General features: G+C 43.6%; 1 pseudogene; it reads right to left on the bottom strand.

The window, feature by feature from the left end:
* Positions 1 to 593: 593 nt before the first annotated feature.
* On the bottom strand, positions 594 to 10752 carry LOC123951488 (annotated as a pseudogene).
* Positions 10753 to 15055: the final 4303 nt, after the last annotated feature.

The raw sequence follows: 15055 nt of genomic DNA, 5'->3' as shown, positions 1-15055 counted from the left end.
AAAAAAGACAACATGTAATGTGAAGAAAAATCAATCAATTCAACTGACCCAGAAAAGACACAAATGGAAAACTCGCCCCCCACCCTTTCTTTTTTCAGACCAGGACCTGATGCTGCTGAGGATACAGCTAACATCCAAGTTCTATTACCGAAGGATGAAATGGAGAACATTGGCAGACAGTTGGCAGTCCCAGCCATCGTAGTAAAAATCTTGTCTCACCCATTGTATTAGTCAGGGTTTTATAGTTGCAAACAACTGAAACAGATGTGGTTGATTTAAACAGAAAAAGTAATGAATAAAAGGATATTGTATATTTCACAGACTACAGAACCAGCCTTAGAAATCGAGCAGGAACAAATGAGGCCTTGCAGCAGTCAGGACCGCAGCCAAGATCTTGCTCCAGAGCCCATCAAGGGAGGACAGTGCTGGACGCCACAGCCTGCACTCTGGAGTCACAAGTCACAGGTGCAGCTGCTGCCCCTAGGAAGTTGGAACTGACGACGCTGCTGTTGCGAACCACCGGCAAGGATGCGCCTCACCTCTGCTTCTTTGTATCCCTAGCTGTAGGCTGCATCTGACTGACAGCATCTCGGTCATAGTGTGAGCTCCAAGTGCAAGGGAGGCTGAGAGAGTGTCTTCAGTTTCTGTGACGGGAAGCAAGTTTTGCCTTGCATCCAGATGTACAGGAAAATAGGTCTTCTCAAAACTGGGAGTGTGCAGAATGTGAACAGCCTAATAATAACAGTGATGATGATGATGATGATGATGATGATGATGATAGTAGTAAATGACCAGGGTCCATTCCATGCTTTCGGATCTACCAATGTTAGTGAGCCATGAGAGCAGGGCAAAGGGGAGATCTTGGCATTAGTAACCCATCTTCTCCTCTTAAGGACCTAGTTTTGCCACTCATCTAAGCTCTTCTTTGCTTCTCATTCCTAAAGAATACTTTGTAGTCAGACATATTTGAGAATTATGAGATCATTAGGAAGTAAATCATCTAAATCTGTGTCACTAACCTCCCACTTCGGCTGATTTTCTTTACTAACGTTTGTTCCTTCATGGACATTCTATTGGCTACCTACTTTTGTGTCCAGGAGGAGGAAAAATAAAATCTAAAAGGGTGGCAGGTAGTTAAATGTACCGTTCTTTCCTTTGCACTGTGGCATTTAGTGTAGGGAATGACTTTGACCCTATTTAAGCCCTGACCAGCTTGCTTCCTGGATTAATTAAGTCCTTGATCTGTGATGACTCTTAAGCAGGCCCTCTCATCCTCCTTGATTGAAGGGAAGTGTTAGATTAGAGAATATCTGTCTGGAAAGGCCAGTGTGGACAGCTGCATTACTACGACTGAGATAGAGACCTCCACGTTGTCTCTATTGCTTTATCCTTTGACATTAATTCCCTGGACCCTTTCCACAAGGCTCTCATTAAAATACAAAATCACCTAAGTGACAACATATAAAACAGTTATCACTTTGGATACCTTCGAGGAGTGAATTTTTCAAGTAGTAACTAATACTTCTTTAGCCCTGAAGTGTGCTTATGCACAATTCGACCCATCATTCCTCACAAAAGCCCTGTCATAGGGTGGTCTTATTATTCCTTTTCTCCAGATGAGCAAAGTGAGGGACAGAGAAGTCAATAACTTGCCCAAGGTTGCACAGCTATTAAGTGGTTTAGCTGGGATTCAAACCCCCAATGCCCATCTCCAACACCCACCTTCAGCCCATGTCCTTTGCTGCCTATCATCTAGGAGAGCAGTGACAGAAACAGGACTGGTAAATGCTGATACAAGGGAGGAGGGAGCCCAGGTCCAGTGCATGGCACATAGCGCATGGAAGGCAGGCCTAAGTCCAGGTAGGAACTCTTCTGAAGGGACACAGTGGAAAGATTTGGAGGGCTGGTGCAGCATAAATCGCCCTTTGGCCAAGAGCCATCCTTCTTCCTGGCTAGTTAATCTTAACCCTTTTATGCACACTTGTCTGACTTCAGGGTTCTGCCTTCTGACTATCAATTATCTTCATACCTAAAAAAATTGGCAGACTTTGTCTGCCACCTTGAGATCCAAGGATACAGTGGGGGTTAGAGAGAGTATCAAGGGGATACATGAGTGATCCTTAGGAGATAAGGAACATCATTTGCTACCTATGGAAAGCAAAGTCAGCAATATGCATAATGGTGGGGCAAGCTCCTGAGGACAGAGGATGAAAGCTGTTGGTGCCATTGCTAGCTACGTCTAGATGTCTGGATGCGGAATCCAACTGGGGGATATATGCCTCTGGAAGGTGAGCTCTGTGAGTTGTAAGCCCCAGAGCCTTCTTCCTGGAGAGAGATCCACAAAGCTCCACAAATTAATATTCATAAGCCCAAATATTCACAGATGTGAAGCCACAAAGGTTACCACTGCTGCTTCTGCTAGGGAATTTACTAGCCCGAAAGTTAATAATGACATTTAGTTCTGGGGGCTGTCCTTTCACAGAAAAGGTCAGACTCCAAACCAGGATTCAAATCTCATCCTGATTCTCTCTCTGTCCCTCCCTCCTTCCCTCTCTCATTCTCCAGCACCCACAGTGTCTGATTCTAAATATAATTCAAACAACCAGAAACATTAGACGATAAGTAAGGAGAACTAAAACAAAAGAGCATGGAGCAATCCTTTGGTTTTCCCAACAGATCAGACGATGGTGGAGAAATACAGAAAAGCTTCTGCCAAATCCATCACGCCATGACTCCAGTTTCCCAATTCTTTCATCAGAAGAGAGTCGGTTGGGTGCTATCAGCAGAAATAGACTTTACAAGTAGTCATGCAAACACCGCACTGTGATTTAAGCCTCTTAAAAAACCCAGACTTATGGCACTTAGACTGATAACAGATTCTATCTCAAAAATGTCTTCTCTCTGGCATCCTGTCTTTTGAAGAAGCGCAGAAACTTGTAATGTGGTTTAGTCTATTTATAAATTTCTGGCCTTATTCATCTTCTAGAATAAGAAAAAAATTAAAACATTGAGTGGTTAATACCATAATTAGGAACAACACAAGTTACAAAATAGCAAAGTGGAAGGTAATTTGGGGATTAAAACAGACTTTTGGCTTTCACGATTCATAAGATTTTGTATGCAGACAGGATGGCATTTGTGTGAGGGGGGGTGGGGAGGGAATGAGGGTGCTGGAAGGGGGAGACTTCCAGATTTAGAGTGCATAATCCCAAAGGAAAGCCATTCTTCTACTTTTTTTTTTTTTTTTTTTTTTTTTCAGCGTAACAGTATTCATTCTTTTTGCACAACACCCAGTGCTCCATGCAAAACGTGCCCTCCCCATCACCCACCACCTGTTCCCCCAACCTCCCACCCCTGACCCTTCAAAACCCTCAGGTTGTTTTTCAGAGTCCATAGTCTCTTATGGTTCGCCTCCCCTCCCCAATGTCCATAGCCCCCTCCCCCTCTCCCAATCCCACCTCCCCCCAGCAACCCCCAGTTTGTTTTGTGAGATTAAGAGTCATTTATGGTTTGTCTCCCTCCCAATCCCATCTTGTTTCATGTATTCTTCTCCTATCCCCCTACCCCCCCATGTTGCTTCTCCATGTCCTCATATCAGGGAGATCATATGATAGTTGTCTTTCTCCGATTGACTTATTTCACTAAGCATGATACGCTCTAGTTCCATCCACGTCGTCGCAAATGGCAAGATTTCATTTCTTTTGATGGCTGCATAGTATTCCATTGTGTATATATACCACATCTTCTGTATCCATTCATCTGTTGATGGACATCTAGGTTCTTTCCATAGTCTGGCTATTGTAGACATTGCTGCTATAAACATTCGGGTACACGTGCCCCTTCGGATCACTATGTTTGTATCTTTAGGGTAAATACCCAGTAGTGCAATTGCTGGGTCATAGGGTAGTTCTATTTTCAACATTTTGAGGAACCTCCATGCTGTTTTCCAGAGTGGTTGCACCAGCTTGCATTCCCACCAACAGTGGAGGAGGGTTCCCCTTTCTCCACATCCTCGCCAGCATCTGTCATTTCCTGACTTGTTAATTTTAGCCATTCTGACTGGTGTGAGGTGATATCTCATTGTGGTTTTGATTTGTATTTCCCTGATGCCGAGTGACGTGGAGCACTTTTTCATGTGTCTGTTGGCCATCTGGATGTCTTCTTTGCAGAAATGTCTGTTCATGTCCTCTGCCCATTTCTTGATTGGATTGTTTGTTCTTTGGGTGTTGAGTTTGCTAAGTTCCTTATAGATTTTGGATACTAGCCCTTTATCTGATATGTCGTTTGCAAATATCTTCTCCCATTCTGTCAGTTGTATTTTGGTTTTGTTAACTGTTTCCTTTGCTGTGCAAAAGCTTTTGATCTTGATGAAATCCCAATAGTTCATTTTCGCCCTTGCTTCCCTTGCCTTTGCCGTTGTTCCTAGGAAGATGTTGCTGCGGCTGAGGTCGAAGAGGTTGCTGCCTGCATTCTCCTCAAGGATTTTGATGGATTCCTTTCTCACATTGAGGTCCTTCATCCATTTGGAGTCTATTTTCGTGTGTGGTGTAAGGAAGTGGTCCAATTTCATTTTTCTGCATGTGTCAATCCCATTTACAATTGTACCCAAAACTATAAGATACCTAGGAATAAACCTAACCAAAGAGACGAAGAATCTATACACAGAAAATTATAAAGTACTCATGAAAGAAATTGAGGAAGACACAAAAAAATGGAAAAATGTTCCATGCTCCTGGATTGGAAGAATAAATATTGTGAAAATGTCTATGCTACCTAAAGCAATCTACACATTTAATGCAATCCCTATCAAAATACCATCCATTTTTTTCAAAGAAATGGAACAAATAATCCTAAAATTTATATGGAACCAGAAAAGACCTCGAATAGCCAAAGGAATATTGAAGAACAAAGTCAAAGTTGGTGGCATCACAATTCCGGACTTCAAGCTCTATTACAAAGCTGTCATCATCAAGACAGCATGGTACTGGCACAAAAACAGACACATAGACCAGTGGAACAGAATAGAGAGCCCAGAAATCGACCCTCAACTCTATGGTCAACTCATCTTTGACAAAGCAGGAAAGAATGTCCAATGGAAAAAAGACAGCCTCTTCAATAAATGGTGCTGGGAAAATTGGACATCTACTTTTTGTTTTAATGTTGGTGGGATTTGCGTGATTTAAATTCTTATTTTATTAATGTTTTACAGGAAGTGTGGAGATTAAAGACAAGGATGGAGTAAGGGAAAGGAAGAAAAGCATCCTTTAAGTTCCTTGTACTACTGAAGAATGTGCTGGAATAGGAAAGTTCAGTAAAAGTATCATGTCCCTATTACCAGGGAGTGCTTAGTGGAGAGATGTGACAGGGACGAGGCAACTCTTTAGGTGTGGTAGCAGTGACTGCCGACAGAGAATTAACCATACACCATGCAATGTAACTGCTACACAGTTGGGCAGATGAAAAGCTGGATCTCCAGAATGTTCTTCCTGGCACATGGCTAGGAACATGTATACCCCTTCTCTGGCCTGAGTGTCTCTTCCTCCCCAGTAGGGAAGGGAGACCCTACATACCATGCAGGGATGGTAAAACTGTTGGGCAAGACTCTTCAAGAAAAGAGAAAGGTTTTTTGGGGTTTTGTTGCTGTTTGTTTTTGCTGGTGGTTGATTAACCAGAGTGACTTCTTTGACTTTGGGGCAGTAGCGTTGTATCCTGGAGATAACATAATCTCTACCCAAAACTCTTAAAAGGCATGGGAGAGTGAAGACAAGGCCTCTTTAGGACCTAGACTAGTAGGAAGAGTACTCTGTGGGTTCTTGTGTCAGGGTCAGGGCACGAAACAGCTGATTCTATTCCACCACAAATGAACTGCCGCAGACAAACGAGACCTTGGCTTTTTCCATTCACATTAAAAACTTGCATTTCTGGGGCGCCTGGGTGGCTCAGTGGATTAAGCCGCTGCCTTCAGCTCAGGTCATGATCTCAGGGTCCTGGGATCAAGCCCCGCATCGGGCTCTCTGCTCTGCAGGGAGCCTGCTTCCTCCTCTCTCTCTGCCTGCCTCTCTGCCTACTTGTGATCTCTCTCTCTGTCAAATAAATAAATAAAATCTTTAAAAAAAAAAACAAAAAAAACTTGCATTTCTTAGCTTATACTACTAAATCTAAGGTCAGCTTAATCACAGGTTGGGATACTATTACTGTGTTTCCACAGTTAAGGTGAAAAGCTATATATATTTTTTAAAGATTTTATTTATTTATTTGACAGAGAGAGAGAGATCACAAGTAGCAGAGAGGCAGGTAGAGAGACAGGAGGAAGTAGGCTCCCTGCTGAGCAGACAGCCCCATGTGGGGCTCGATCCCAGGACCCTGAGATCATGACCCAAGATGAAGGCAGAGGCTTAACCCACTGAGCCACCCAGGTGCCCCGAAAAGCTATATTCTTAATAGGTTTTTTTCCCCCCCAGCTAAATGGATTTGAATAAACTGAAAGCCTAAAAACTAGGGACTCTTTTCATTATTGTATTGGGGGCAACCCTTAAAACTTTGATGGCCATTTTTTTTTTTTTTAACTTACAAAATTGTAAGGGATAAAATGGACAGGAGAAGTCATTACACGAATCATAGAATGGTCAACATTTATCTAATTTTATCATTGAGCAAAAACAGCTAAAGGGGGTAAGTTCTTTTAAGAAGAACCTAAATGTGTTTATTTTTTTTTAAAGATTTTATTTATTTATTTGACAGAGATCACAAGTAGGCAGAGAAGCAGGCAGAGAGAGAGGAGGAAGCAGGCTCCCTGCTGAGCAGAGAGCTGGATGTGGGGCTCGATCCCAGGACCCTGGGATCATGACCTGAGCCGAAGGCAGAGGCTTTAACCCACTGAGCCACCCAGGTGCCCCAAGAAGAACCTAAATGTGTTCAAAGTGAAATACTACACTAGCCTTTTTTTTCCTGAACTGGGAAAAAAAAAAGGGATACATGGAATTGAACAAGATAGGAAGGAATGTGTCCATTAAACAAACACCCACCATTTGTGTAACAGTCTGTCAGAGTGGAGTCAGGCAGAGATCACTGGTTTATCTTGGCAGTGATCTCATGTTTTAGGTACCTAGCGTGATATTATATAGCTGGGTGATGGCTGGGTATACTGAGTGGATATAGGTTTTACTTTCAATTCACAGCAAATGATAACGAGCACAGATTTAGCATTTTACTTTGTACATCTTCTGAACCCAAATCATCCATTGCTCTGAAGCTTGCACTTTAGGGTAGAAAGTTGGATTCTTCCATAACTTCTTTGTGGGTCTGCACCAACCTAAGAGATGGTTTTCCTAGTAGAGAAAAATATTCAATGCTAACTAGGAGACTGACATCTTGAAAACATTTTAAGTGGTGACAGGTGTTTTGATTCAGGAATAGGCTCTTTAACACATCAAATGCATATTCTCCCCCCACTTTAATTTTATTTTTTAAAAGATTTTATTTATTTATTTGACAGAGAGATAGCACAAGTAGGTAGAGCAGCAGGCAGAGGGAGGAGAAGTAGGCTCTCCGTGGAGCGGGGAGCCCAATGCCTCTTAACCGACTTAGCCACCCAGGTGCCCTCTCCCCCAACTTCTAAAGATTTTTTTTTTTTTTAAGTAATCTCTACACCCAAGGTGGGGCTTGAACTCACAACCAGAGATCAAAAGTTGCATGCTGTACCAACTGAACCAGCCAGATGCCCCTGCACATGATCCCGTTAGGCATTACCTTTTGCTTTTTTTTTTTTAAGATTTTATTTATTTTTTTATTTGACAGAGAGAGCACAAGCAGGAGGAGCGGCAGGCAGAGGAAGAAGCAGGTTCCCTACTGAGTAGGGAGTCCAACTCTGACTCCCGGGCTCAATCCCAGGCCCCAGGATCATGACCTGAGCCAAAGGCAGATGCTTAACAGACAGCCATCCAGATACCCCAGAAGCATTACCTTGTGTTAAGCAACAGAATTCTATTTTTTGGCTTGAAGTAGTGCTTCCTTCTATATTTGAAGGTTTTCTTGGTAGATATTACTGTCTCTTCCAATATTTCTTCGAAATTCCTCCCTCCCTAGATTTTTCTTACAGGCTGTCTTAGAAGCCCTCCCACCACCACCCCCCCCCCCCCCCCCCCCCGCCCCGCTAAGAAACAGCCCAGTGGCTGAGACTTTGGAGGACGCAGAACTGAGAATTCTACGTGGGCACAGATAACCTGGATTGGGAGGTTTGAGGTCAGCCCTGCAATGCTTAATTCAGTGGCGCTAAAACGTGTTTCCTCGCCTTCCAGCAGTTTCCTGTAAAGCTGCTGTCTCAATACCAAGAGCCACTTTGCCATTGACCGAGTCCCAGTATTACCTTGGTGGTCTTGGTCTTGGTGGTCCTGAGATCGCCCTCCAGCTGCCCAATGCTATCCCGGTAGGTAGGCACGTCTGCGCTTTGCCGCCCCTCTCGCTCCAGCACCTGCCTCTCCAGCGATTCCTTGGCCTCAGTCCGCACTGAGCACGCCTGCAGCTAGCGACGGTACTTGTGAACCTCGCGGCGCCTGTGGTCCCGATGGCTTCAGTGCCTGCTAGTTCAGGTTGGCAAACTTGGACTTGTACACTCCTCCACTGTCCCAGCAGCCAGGGGCTCATACTGAGCGCAGATCTCGCTCCATGCGGAGCTCAGGTCTGGTTTGGCCATGGCCATGTCCACCTCCACAGTGGCCTGCGGCGTGGCCAGCGGCTTGGCCACCTCCTCCTCTTACACCCGGCGCATGAAAGCCAGCTAGTTCAGCAGAGACTCCAGCTTCTTCTTCAGGTCCAGGAGGGCCACCGAGGCGCCATCCACATTACGCTCAACGGGCCCGACACCCTCCTCTTCCAAGCGTGACCGCAGTAGCTGCACCTCTTTTCCCAGACTGTGGAGGCAGTGAGGCTTGCGCATGCGCCAAGCGCGCCTCCTCCTGCTGCGCACGCAGCTGGCGCCGGAAGAGCTCCTGACTCGCGACCGGCCTGCCTGCGTGGCGCTGCCCTAGTGCGACCACCTCGGCTTGGCGCGCTCTTCTCCCTCTCTGGCAGGTGCACCTCCGCGGGGAAAGTGGCATTGAGGTCTTGCAACTGCTCCTTCCATGGGTGTGGATGATCCTGGGTTCGTCGGTGTGCTCAGCCGCCTGTGAACGCCGCAGGGCCTCTGGCGGTAGGCCAGGCTCAGGCCCAGGCGGAGCGACGAGGCCACACCGTGGCGGGGCAGGAACTGAGAGCCGCCGTGTCCCCAGCGCTGGAGCGGCACGAGGACAGGCGGGGGCCATCTCCGAACACCTTGTGGTAGTAGGAGGAGGCGCCCAGGTAATGAATGGACCCTTTTACAGCTTCCTTCTTTCTGCATGCTCACCTGCCATTCTCGTCTGTCTGTGTGTCTCTCTCGTTTGGAGCTCTTGCCAGCCCTGAAGCTTTGCTCTGTCCTTTTCACGTCAGCTCCCTCTCTTTCTCTCTTTCTCTCTTTAGCTTCACCACTGGCCCTTGCTCCCTGACTATAACCATACTCAAGTTCCTCTTATCCAAAACTAGCCAACCAAACAAGAAACCAAACCGACAGACAGACAGACACACACACACACACACACACACACCCCCACTTTCCCTCCATCCTGCTGACCCCTCTAAGCAAGTGCCTCCCCTATTTCTCTTCATCACAGAGCTTCTTTAAAAGGTCATCTTTGGGGGCACCTGGGTGGGTCAATGGGTTAAAGCCTCTGCCTTCGGCTCAGGTCATGATCCCAGGGTCCTGGGATGGAGCCCCGTATCGGGATCTCTGCTCCACGGGGAGCCTGCTTCCTCCTCTCTCTCTGCCTGCTTCTCTGCCTAGTTGTGATTTCTCTCTGTCAAATAAATAAAATATTTAAAAAAAAAAAAAAAGGTCATCTTTGTCAACTGCTTCCATCCGGACACCACTCCCTCGCTCCTTAATTGTAAGCTGGCTTCTGCTCTTATCCCTCCGTAATTTTTGAAAGGTCACTAGTCACCTGGTTACCAAATGCAGTGTTCCTTTTTATCCTTATTTTGCCCAATCACTTTATATGATGGACCCTGTTCCCTCATCCTAATCACCTCCCCACGCCTGTGAAATTCTCACCTCCTTAGGCTTCCCTGATGATAATTTCTCATATCTCCTTTTATCCCCGTATCTCCTTGTCTTCTTTTCCAGATTGAAATATAAGTTTCTCCTAAGAATCTGCCCTTGGCCCTCTGCTCCATCATCATTTCTGTATGGTTTCTTGGGGAGCCCATTCAGTCCCATGGCTTTACTTCTTCCTTGTTTGTGACTCATTTCTGAAACCCTGTCTCTAGCCCTGACAGCTCCTCTTTGGAAGTTTCCACCCATCTACCAGGGTGTTGCTCTTAACAGACTCAAATCTAAGTCAATATTTCCTTTCCTGAACATTTACTTCTTCCCATTTCTATTAATTAAGATCTTTCTAATTGCACCAGCTCAAAACTTTGCTAGAATCTTTAATCTCCCCTTTCTTTTGTCCCACATCTGATTAGTGGTCAAGTTCTATTAATTTTGTTTGAAACATGTATCTTTTGTGTTCATTCTTTCCTTTTTATTCCTGCTAATACCCGCTAGTTCAAGATCTGGCTTCCTTCCACTTCCTTTAAGGATAGTCGCCTAGTAAGGTGTCCCTGCTTCCAGTCCTACTCTCCTGAGCTGCCCTTGATACTCTGACACAGCACTACCATGTTAATTCCTGAAGCACCCATCGAAGCTGGTTATTTCCCTGCTCAGACACTTTTACTGGCTGCCTAATACCTAAGGCATGAAGACTCAGATGCACACAACACAAGTAGGACCCTCTACCTCTAGCTCCAAACTACCTGTCCAGTTTTATTTCCCATGAGGTTTACCCCCCACCAGTTTTGACTTTGGCCACCAACATATAAGCACATGCTGTAGTTTTATGTCCAACAGCAAGAAACAAAAACTCTAACTCAAAAATGATATAATGACCATATTTATTTATGATTTAGTTGATAACTAAGCTTATTGATTATATGCCGTATATAAAAAGTTATGACAAGTTCCGAAGCAGGTTGGGCCCTGGGACAGAAAGGTCTTAACTGTGATTGTGCTACTTTGTAATTCTGTCCACAGAAATGAGTTCTCCTTTGCTAATGATCTCCTCCACTTTGGAACTCACACTGCACTGATCACAGGGTGCTTTGTGTTATAATTACCTGTTACCTGTCTTATCCCTGCTGGAATTGGCGGCGGGGGTGGGGGGGGCAATGAATTATACCCTTCTCCCCGCTTGAGAGGGAGGAATGGCAGATAAGAGCAAAACAATACTTTTTTTTTTTTTAAGATTTTATTTATTTATTTGACAGAGAGAGATCACAAGTAGACAGAGAGGCAGGCAGAGAGAGAGAGAGGGAAGCAGGCTCGCTGCTGAGCAGAGAGCCCAATGCGGAACTCGATCCCAGGACCCTGAGACCATGACCTGAGCCGAAGGCAGCAGCTCAACCCACTGAGCCACCCAGGCGCCCCCAAACAATACTTTTTTATTGATAAAACTGGTTCTTTTTTTTTTTTTTTTTTTTTAAGATTTTATTTATTTATTTGACAGAGATCACAAGTAGGCAGAGAGGCAGGCAGAGAGAGAGGCGGAAGCAGGCTCCCTGCTAAGCAGAGAGCCCGATGCGGGGCTCGATCCCAGGACCCTGAGATCATGACCTGAGCCAAAGACAGAGGCTTTAACCCACTGAGCCACCCGATAAAACTGGTTCTGAAGAAAGGTGCCTTATTGTGCTGCAACAATAGGCTACCTAAGAGGGACATACCAGAATTTGACAGACTCCTCTGCAATCACAGGTGGGGTTAGAGCACACTGGGCTCCTGTAGGTGGGGGGGCAGAGCATGCCCATCCCTGGCAGATCTTTGTAAGTTACATCCGGGAAACTCGCTCCCCACAGGGAGGGGTAAGGGATGGAAGAACAGCACAGGGGTGTTTAGGAAAGAACATCTCTTCTGGATATAATAGAAGAGGTCAGAATCCTTTCTGATAAAACTGTGGACTTCTGACGTCAGGGACTATATTTTGTATACATCTTTTTGGTGACGTATTGGATGCTTAATAATGTCAGATAAATTATATACCATAATTATTACGATAAGTTATGTAATTATTATATACCATTACATTAGCATATAATACATTTGATACAGTGTTATACCATAGATTTAGAACATACAATGCAGCTCTATATATTAATAAATTATTAAAATTCAAAAGGCTGCCAATGTATAGTACTGACATTACCAGAGATTTACAGAGGAGAAGCTCGTTTTTACACAGGAAAACAAATTATTCTTGGGCCTGCATAGCATGGGGAGAGGCACCTAGAGAAAATGAACACAGTTCTAGTTTCTTTGCATATCCAAAGGTAATGCTCAAATAAGACAATGTTTCCCATAAAGAATAATTTCTTAAAATCATATCCAAGCTGCTAGATTTTTATTTCCTTTCAGAATTCATGAGAAAACTTAATCATTTTATTTTTCGAGAGTGAATCATTTTGTACCACCCAGAAACTTCATGTGACGCCCGCCATCTGGATCTGTAGCAAATCAGTGTCTGCGAGTCACTGTTTTCCATTTGCATTAAGATCCTTTGGTGTCAAGTAGATGCGGCACAAGTGTTTCTCTTTGAAGTGCCTCAGTATTGATGCATCACCTCCTCGTAGCACGTAATTCACAATTTATACGCCTTCGTTTATTTGGAGGGGTCTTGATAGAAAAATACACTGACAAACGCCATCCAAGATTTTCGAACAACTGAGTTTGGGCGGGTGAAATATTGACATAAACCTTAGAACTTAAACTTGGGTAGTAATACCATATATGCCTATAATCTGGCGAGTGTGTGTGCCATGCAGGACACTTATTTGGATAACAGTCAAACACTCCTGAAGGAATGGTATTTCTCTCTGTGTGTGTGTAGGTAGAACTTTGTGCTCTTAGGGGAAATAAATGTATACACTTACTCTAAGTGCTGTGGGGTCCCTGGGATTGCCCTGGGACTCAATTCAACACATTATCCTATTACCTATTCTAAGGGACTTGAAAGTTGAGTGTGGAACTTTTGGTAAAATGTTATGGCTACCTGAGACCCTTCTGGGAGGTAGATAAATACCAAGCCCCTCAGAGGAAACCGCTGAGTAATAAGGAATGTCTGTTGAGATAAGACAGTGTTTGTGGACATTGGGCTTCTTCCCTTGGGGTGCCTGGGGGGGGGGAGTGAGCTTCTGATGGGGGAAGTGCAGTGTGCAAACCTGGAAGCTCTCTACAGTCTTCTGAAAGAGCTCAGTGCACTGGTGCTTCCTGAGAGCCCAGCTGGGGTCCATGTTCTGAGGGGTTTCAGCAGTAACTTGTGAAGAAATGTCTTGGGAAGCTGATATTACTACTAAAAGGAAAAAATCCACAAAGATGCTGACTTAGAAACCTGGAAAAGCGACTCCTACCTGAAATCCCAGGAAGGAAAGGGATGACCAGATACAGAGTCATATTTTTTTAAAAAAGTCCTTTGTGAGGGGCTTTTGGCTTCCTGCATACAGTGCCTTCCATGGGAAATGTAATGTAAGTCCCTGTCTTCTGTGTGCCTCGTCGAGGAAAAGGAGTGAAGACAGAGGTCACTTTCTGCCTTAAGAACCATCTCCATGAACATCAAAAACCCGAAACCCTTAAATGGAGAGAATCGTAACTGGATTATGATAGATGAAGCCTCCAAATCTCTTAATGGAGGCATAAGATCAGTGAAAGCCAAGTTAGGCAGTCTCAAATTCCAGCCTAGAACGTGACCCTGCCAAAGAAGACAGCACATTTATGTACGTAAAGCTCTTGCACGGATGCATACGTACATGTGGGTGCAGAGCTGTAGAAAAATTCGCCCTGCTAGACGCACACCTCAGCTCCTTCCACTGCCCTCATGCTACTCCGCACTCCACCTACTCCCAGACTGATCCTTCCTTTCAGTCATCAGACACTTCGAAGAGAAATTTCTATCTCATACGTAGACAAAATGAGTGCCTCTGAGAGTGCCTTCCCTTAGAGAACAAAGCTGAACAATACCCTGTTTGGCCTGTGGCAGCTGATTTGGCGAATGACAACTGCGCCAAGATGGCCATAAATCCTTAGAGTGCTAACACTGGGGGTGTTTAATGGGAGAATACATCGCCACCAAAAAAGATGGTCCTTGACAAATTTTTATATATATTACCCAGGATTCATTCATTCATATATATATATGCATATATATATACACACACACATATATAATATTTTATGTACTTATAAAAATATATTTTATGTATTTATACTTATATGTATACTGCATCATGAGGATTTATGTTTTTCATCAAATTACAATAATTATATATAATACATTATGAATAAGTATAAGTACATATTAGAAATGTATAAATTACATATACATAAAAAGTGTATAAATACATAAATTATATGTAATTTATAATTATAAATTATATATAATACATTATAAATATAAATGTTATAAAACAGTATATTATAACTAGATATTTTAATAAATAAATTATGTATATTATAAATAAATAAATATGATAATATATATACTTACATATTTATATTTTAAATATATGTGCATACATTTGTATATGCATATATACATGTATATACCCATATATATACATGTATATACATATGCATACATATTATACATATATAGATATATGTGTGTATATATACATATATATGCTGCTTCACTTATGACTTTCATCAAATTAGAAAATTCTCACCATTACCTTTTCCAATGTTGCCTCAGCTCCATTCTCTCTCCTTCATTTCTAGAAATCCTTTTAGACTTCATCGAACCTTCTCTTGCTACCTCTTCTATCTTAACCTCCTTTCCAAGTTTTCCATCTTGTTACTGCTCTGGGATCCATTCTGGTATGATGCTTTAGCTTGGGCTCCTTGTTCATGAATTTTCCTTCAGACATGTCTAATCTACTGTTTAGTGTGCCCACTGAGTTT

The sequence above is a fragment of the Meles meles genome, chromosome 10 (genome assembly GCF_922984935.1).
Source record: "Meles meles chromosome 10, mMelMel3.1 paternal haplotype, whole genome shotgun sequence".
NCBI classification, from domain to species: domain Eukaryota; kingdom Metazoa; phylum Chordata; class Mammalia; order Carnivora; family Mustelidae; genus Meles; species Meles meles.
The sequence above is the reverse complement of the archived record's forward strand: the minus strand, read 5'-3'. Positions and strand labels throughout refer to the sequence as shown.